Here is a 7,847-nt window from a genome sequence, read left to right as displayed (position 1 = left end):
CTCTGTTACCTTTTCTGGCAAAATGGGAATAAAGATCTGCGCTCAAATGCTGCTTATTTTGTATTTGATAAAGAATGTGGGAGGCCTCTAGGAGGGAGGGAGAGAGAGAGAGAGAGACCATCATCGCAATAGTTTCCTGGAAACGCTCACTGTGTCTCATTAGACATCCTTTCATGTGTAAGGTGACACAACTTAATTGTGCCAGACTGTTAATTCTGTGTGTCGTTCAATAAAATGCCTTCTATTCTTTGATGACATCTCAACCTCTCTTCTCCTCCCCTGATTACTTCGGAATGAGAAAATATTTACTTCCCAAGTGTTTCACCTGAAAACACCTACTCGATAGGACACAAAATCCATCTTTGCGAGACTAGACAGTTGAGAGAACGTAGCAACGGGTGCAAAGTGTTTCGTCCGGCGTTTCGTCGGTCGCCCTCAAGTCTGTGTGTATGCACGTGTGAGATAGACATGTTGACTAAATCCAGGGGCGCCTGGGTGGCTCAGTCGGCTAAGCCTGCGACTTCGGCTCAGGTCACGACCTCGCAGTTCGTGAGTTTGAGCCCCGCGTTGGACTCTGTTGCTGACAGCTCGGAGCCTGGGGCCCGCTTCAGGTTCTGTGTCTCCCCCGCTCACACTGTTTCTCTCTCTCAAAAGTAAACATTAAGAAAAAAACACTAGAAACAACAACAAAAAGGCTATGATCTTCCTGTGGCATGCCGGGACTCTGTCACACCATGAGGAAGCCAGTCTTAAAAAAAAATTTTTAATCCAAATTTAAGAAAAGTGAGAAAAAGGCAACAAAATGCTCGAAACCAAGTTCCTCACGTTCCCTGAAAAATGAATGCCTCTCTGGTGCTCTTTACTGAAGATGTCACCTTCCTTCTAGTCACGGATGATTTCATTTTCAGCTCCTCCCTCTTACCCCTCGTTCACTCAGCTACTCCAGCACCAGCCACAACTTCCAAGAGACCCAAGCTGTTGGGAAAAACTTTCAGGCACCATGATTCCAAAAGCCAGCGTGAGGTTGGCCACGTCCATGCTTAGCTTCGTGGGTTACTGATGTACCTACCTCCCCAAGCTTTCTTCCCTCCTTCAAAGGACTGTCACATTTTCCCACCAGTGGTTCTCTTTCTTGCTGCCATCTTGGCTAGCCCCTGGATCTTCCGGTACTTCTGCTCATCATTCCTGGCACCTCTGACATCCACACAGTTGATTCTAAATGACTACCTTCAGTCCGATGATCTTTTCTCCCGTTACCTCTCAACTATCGTATTGTCATACTCCAGGCATCGTCATTACCAATAACTGTACCACACGCCAACGTACGGTTTCAAATACCTACTCCTTGACACTTCCTTTCTCCACTCCTGTAATTCGTTCATCTCATCAGGTCTTGTATCTACCCTCTACCTACCTACCTACCTACCTCACCACTTTTCTAAGCATCCCATTCTTGAGACCTTCCCTCCTTGTCTAGAGTTCATGGTTCAGCACTATTACCACACCGTTGCAAACACAATCCCTTGCTCCTTTTTTCCTCTTAATATTTGCTCACAATAATCCCAACTCCATTGAAACCCTACACCTTGGTTGACTAGACTCAATTCTAATTTCTGATCACAAATCTCAGATTAGCATTCAACACACACATGTATTACATTTTTCCAGTTCTATTCCCTTTTACTAAGATCACTCACATTTCCTCTCTCTCAAATCTCTGCTACCCATTTCCCTCCTCACCGAATGTTGCACATGCACAGATGAGACCTATTATTCTACCAGCAAATATACTGACCTATTCGCATTCACTTTCATATATCCTGCCTTCTTTCCTGATACGTCTCATAAACCCTCGACCCCAGTTCCCACTCTATCAGCCATCTAATTTGCTTCCTTTTATAAGAAAATGTTCTGAGCTGTCTTTATTTTCTGGTTCCAAAACCCCACTTCCCATTTTCTGCTCAACTTACTCCAGTTGGGTATTTATCTCCAATGCTTCATTGCGATAAGTTTTAACAAGGTTGAAATGATACAATAATTGCCAGTCAATTGTGTTTATCCAATTATTAGATTTTTTTTTTGCACCCTTTTACATACTTGAGCACTGCCTTAGTCCTTATTCCTTTGGATTAATGTTTATATATCTTTTTCCATCTTTTCACTTTCAACCTATCTGAGCCCTTATATTTAAAATGTGTCTCTTGTGGGGCGCCTGGGTGGCTTAGTTAAGCATCGGACTTTGGCTCAGGTCATGATCTTGAGGTTCATCATGAGCCCAAGTCCTGCGTTGGGCTCTGTGCTGACAGCTCAGAGCCTAGAGCCTGCTTCAGATTCTCCCTTCCTCTCTCTCTGCCCCTCCCCCACTCACACTGTCTCTCTCTCTCAAAAATAAATAAAACATTAAAAAATAAAATAAAATGTGTCTCTTGTAAGTAACATGTAGTTGGGTCTTTTAAAAAATGTTTAAAAAAAAGTATTTACTTAGGGAGAGAGAGAGAGAGAACAAGAAGGGGAGAAACAGAGAGAATCTCAAGCAGGCTCTGCACTGATTTGGGGCTCGAACTCATGAACCGTGAGATCTGTGACCTGAGACAAAATCAAGAGTTAGATACTTAATCGACTGGGCCACGCAGCCACCCCAGGGCCTTATTTTTTACTCCGGTCTGATAAGCTTTGTCATTTAATTAGAAAGTGTAATCTTACATTTACTGTATTTAATAATGTAACAATTACTAGTATAATTAGCATTTACTAATTATATAATTATTAACAAAATTGGGTTTACTTTTTTGTAATTACTAATATTGTGTAAATTCTAATATAATTGGGTTTAATCCTGTTGTTTTCTATTTGTCCATCTGTTCTTTATTCCTTTATTTTTCCTTTCCTGCCTTTTTCGGATGAATCAAGTACTTTTATTATGTTTTATCTTTCATTAGCTTAAAAAACTTCTATTATGAAATAATTTCAGGTTTATAGAAAAGTTGTAAGAATAGTACAAATAACTCTATATACCCTTCACTCAAATCCATTATTAACATTTTCCCACATTTATCATTGTATTTTTTTCTGATATCAGGACCCTTTGTTCCAAAATACTTTAGTGTGTATTTCTAAGGAAGAAGGGCATTCAGTTATATAACCACAGTGCAATTATCAAAACCAGGAAATTTTATACTTAATAGTCATATTATCTAATAGACCTATTCCTATATAACCAACTGTCCCTACAGTGTCCTTTAGAGCAAATTTCCCCCAGTCCAGGATCTGAATGAGGACCATGCAGTACATTTTGTTGACACGTCTGTCTCCTTTAATCTGGAGCAGTTTCTCTGACATTCTTGTCTTTCATGATCTTTTTTTTTTTTTTTTTTTTTAATTTTTTTTTTCAACGTTTATTTATTTTTGGGACAGAGAGAGACAGAGCATGAACGGGGGAGGGGCAGAGAGAGAGGGAGACACAGAATTGGAAACAGGCTCCAGGCTCCGAGCCATCAGCCCAGAGCCCGACGCGGGGCTCGAACTCACGGACCGCGAGATCGTGACCTGGCTGAAGTCGGACGCTTAACCGACTGCGCCACCCAGGCGCCCCACTTGTCTTTCATGATCTTAACATTTTTGAAAAGTTCAGGCCAGTGATGTTGGGGATGTTCCTCAATTTGGGATACTTCCTCATGAGTAGGTTCAGGTTAGGTGTTTTGGGGAAGAATATCAACTAAGAAATCTTGGGCACTCTCAGCATCACATCAGGAGACACATGGTTTTAATTCATCCCATTATTCGTGATATTAATTTTGGTCACAAGTTGAGGGTGTCCACCAAATTTATCCAAAATTAGGATTTTTCCGTCTTGTAATTAATGAGTAATTTGTGGGGAAATACTTTGAGGCCGTGTAAATATACTGTTCTCATCAAACTTTCCTCCACTTGCTTTAGAACAACTGATTATTGAATCAGTTACTATGGTGGTGGTTGTGAGATGGTGATTTTTATCATTCTTTCTATATTTGTTTCTTCTGTTTTTAAACATAAATTCTTGTATTTCAGTTGTTATTCTAGAGACTTCAATACGTATCTTTGATTTATTACAGTTTGCCACTATCTGAACAATATAGTAACCTCAGAGCAATCTGATGAATATTTCCTCCTAATCTTTGGGAAACTATTGTCTTTTTTTTCTCTATATATGTTAAAACCCCACAAATCATTGCTATTGTTGTTTTAAATAGTCACTATTTGGTGCTTTTCATGCTTCTTTCTAGGATAATTTTCCTTTAGCCTATAGAAATAAAGTGTTTCTTATATAGATCTAGTCTTACGGCAATTAATTTTCTCAGATTTTGTTTGAGAAGTCTTTAACCTTAACATTTGAAAGATATTTTCACTGCAAGAGAATTCTAGGTTGGCAGAGTTTTTTCTTTCAGCACTTTATTTTTTAAAATTTTTATTTACTTACGTATGTGTGAGAGAGAGATACAGTGTGAGGAGGGGAGGGCCAGAAAGAGGGGGAGAGAGAATCCCAAGCAGGCTCCAAGCTGTCAGTGGAGAGCCCAGCGCAGGGCTTGAACTCACGAACCGCAAGATCACGACCTGAGCTGAAATCAAGAGTCAAAGGCTTAACTGAGCCACCCCAGCACCCCTGCTTTGAGCACCTTAAAGATGTCATTCTTCTTGTCTTCTGATTCCATAATTTCTATGGAAAAGTCAGTCTTAAGTCGTATTGTTCCTCTAAGATAGTGTGTCCTCTTTTTTTCTATTTTAAAGCATTTCTTTATCTTTGGTTTTAAGCATCGAGTGTATCTCTAGGGTGCAGTTTTCTTTTTGAATCTACTCTCATTGTGTTCACTGAGCTCCCTACACCTGTGAGTTGATGCCTTTCATCAATTTGAGATAATTCTAGACGCTACCTCTTCACACGTGTCTCCTCTATGTGCTTTCCTTTCTGAGATCCCTATTCTGCTTATTTAAACTTCTGACCATGTTCAAAATATCTCATCTGCTTTATTCTTTCCATACTCCACTTGTGCTTCAATTTTGATATTTTCTAATGACCTTTTCACGAATCCTGACTTCTGTTGTGTCCATCATGTTGTTAAATGCATCCAAATAAGATACTTTCAAATATGGTATCTTTCAATTTTAGGGTATTCGTTTTTCTCTCGTTCCTAGATTCCAACATCCTGTTGAAATTCTCTACCTTTTCATTCATTTTGTCCACCTTTCCTCTGTTTTAATATACTAACCATAGTTATTTTAAAGCCCATCTGATAGATCCATTATCTGGATTATCTAAGGGTCTGATTATATTTATGTTTTATGTTTGTTGGCCATTTTCTTGCTCTTTGCTTTTTACTGGATGCCTAATGTTATATATAAGAACACAGAGGCTGCAAATGATACTGTTACCAGAGAAACTTCTTTCTTCAGCTAGTCGGAGATGATTTGGGACTAATGATGTCAGTCCAGTCAGGGACTGAGCTGGGGCTAGAGTCGGGTTGCAGTTTTTGTAAATCAGTCCACCCTTGGTTCCTGTCTGTCCTTCTGGGCTTTTGACTGAGAGCCTGGCAGACCTGTCTCCTCAGCTGTGAAAGAGAGCAAGAGAGTCAAGTCAGCCCCCACCGGAGGTTCTGAATTTAGATCACTAGCCTCCTGCCCCATAGCTTCACAAAACAGCAAATGTCTTAAGGGTAGACAAATTGTGTATTTGTGCAAAGCCCTTCCTTATTGCAGGATTTTGTCCCCTAAGGACCCTAAGATTGTGGGAGATTTAACTTTAAATCTTCTTAGGCTTTTATTTATTAAAAAAAATTTTTTTTAAATGTTTATTTAACTTTGAGAGAGTGACAGAGCAGGAGTCGGGGAGAAGCAGAGAGAGAGGGAGACCCAGAATCCGAAGCAGGCTCCAGGCTCTGAGCCCGATGCGGGGCTCGAACCCATGAACCGTGAGATCATGACCTGAGCCAAAGTCGGCCGCTGACCAACTGAGCCACCCAGGGGCCCCTAAATCTTCTCAGGCTTTTATATTTTATTTTTATTTTATTATTTTATTTTAATTTTATTATTTTTTCCATATAAAAAAATCAACTTCTTTCTTTAGTGAACTTTTTTACAGGGGTGGAATCATTATAGTATACATAACTTCTTAAACATACACACATATTTGCTGATAAAACATGGAAATTGTTTTAATTTACTTTTAAACTTATGGTGGAGTTCTAGCTTCCTATGTTTGCATTTTATTTTGTGTTATTTGTATTCTTTGTTCATTTATTTTTGTACTTTAATCTTTTTTGTATCCATTTTGTAAACTTTCATACAATTAAATATGTACCTGCATATATTACATATATCAAAATTATATCTGGAACATTATATTCCTAAATCCATGATAAATGATCTGTTTATTCAGGATCCTTCACACCCTGTAAAGACAAATTCATATCATAATGAGAGTTGCATTTAAATTCTTTCTAAAACTCAAGCAGTAAATTCTCTTGTCTTGCTCAGATGTACAAGACCACAGCATATATATCCATTTCACATAATGATATGATGAAATCTTTGCTTCTATTCATTATGTTATAAATATTCTTTTTTTAATTTAATTTTTTATTTTTTAAAATTTACATCCAAACTAGTTAGCATATAGTGCAACAATGACTTCAGGAGTAGATTCCTTAGTGCCCCTTACCCATTATCCCCTCCCCCCTCCCACAACCCCTCCAATAACCCTGTTTGTTCTCCATATTTATGAGTCTCTTTCGTTTTGTTTCCTTCCTTGTTTTTATTTTTGTTTCCCTTTCCTTATGTTCATCTGTTTTGTCTCTTAAAGTCCTCATATGGGTGAGTCTTATTAACTGCATTTAGCAACATCTGAAGTCCTTTAAAAAATATATATTTATTGTCGTTCTTCCCCACCAGAATTTAAGCTCTTTGAGGGCAGCGTCTTGTTCTGTCCTGTTCACTGCTGTATCCCTAGAGTCTCATACATAGATGTTGAGTGTACTTGTTGAATGCCTCCCCATTACATCTTGGGAGCAGCAACTGCGATCTAATTTTGTTTTCTTCTTCCCGCACCTAACAGTGGTGTGCACATTGTAGACACAATGTTAAGATGGGTAGGTCCACCCTCTCTAGGGAATTTTAAAGATGAGCCACTTCCGACTGCCCCATCATTGCGATTCCCCTGGACATTGCTAATCAGCCAAACACATTGCTAAAGAAAAGCGCAGGAAGTCCAGGCCTCCAACCCAAATCCCAAGTCAAGAAGGGGACTTGCTCAGTGCTATTGGTACATGCCACTGGCCTGAAGGTAGAAAGGAAACACAGAGCAGAGCAATAGGGTTAGGGTTTGATTTTCTCTTACTATACTTTGAACTGCCTCCAAAACGTAACTGTTTTCAACAGTATTATAACCCCCATGAGGCAAAACTTCCAAACACTTAACAGTTTCTTTCTTTCTTTTTTTTAAATGTTTATTTATTTAGGGAGAGAGAATGTGAGCAGGGGAGGGGCAAAGAGAGAGGAGGAAGAGAATCCTAAGCAGGCTCTGCACTGAGCCCGATGGCGGGCTCGATCTCACGAATTGTGAGACCATTTCATGAGCCGAAATCAAGACGCTTGACTGACTGAGCCACCCAGGAGCCCCAAGACTTAACAGTTTCTAAACTCCAAGTAATTTAGTTTAACTACAGATTCATCCACGATATGTCCTAACACTGCATATTATAGGCTGTGAACCATGGAATCAACGTAGTGTTTCCATTGCTAACACTGTTTTAATGAAATCACAGAAAGTATGAGCACACACTCCAGTACTCACAGTGAATTTTTATGAACACGCCCAC

Source organism: Prionailurus viverrinus, chromosome A1, assembly GCF_022837055.1.
Source record: "Prionailurus viverrinus isolate Anna chromosome A1, UM_Priviv_1.0, whole genome shotgun sequence".
Lineage (NCBI taxonomy): Eukaryota > Metazoa > Chordata > Mammalia > Carnivora > Felidae > Prionailurus > Prionailurus viverrinus.
The sequence above is the reverse complement of the archived record's forward strand: the minus strand, read 5'-3'. Positions refer to the sequence as shown.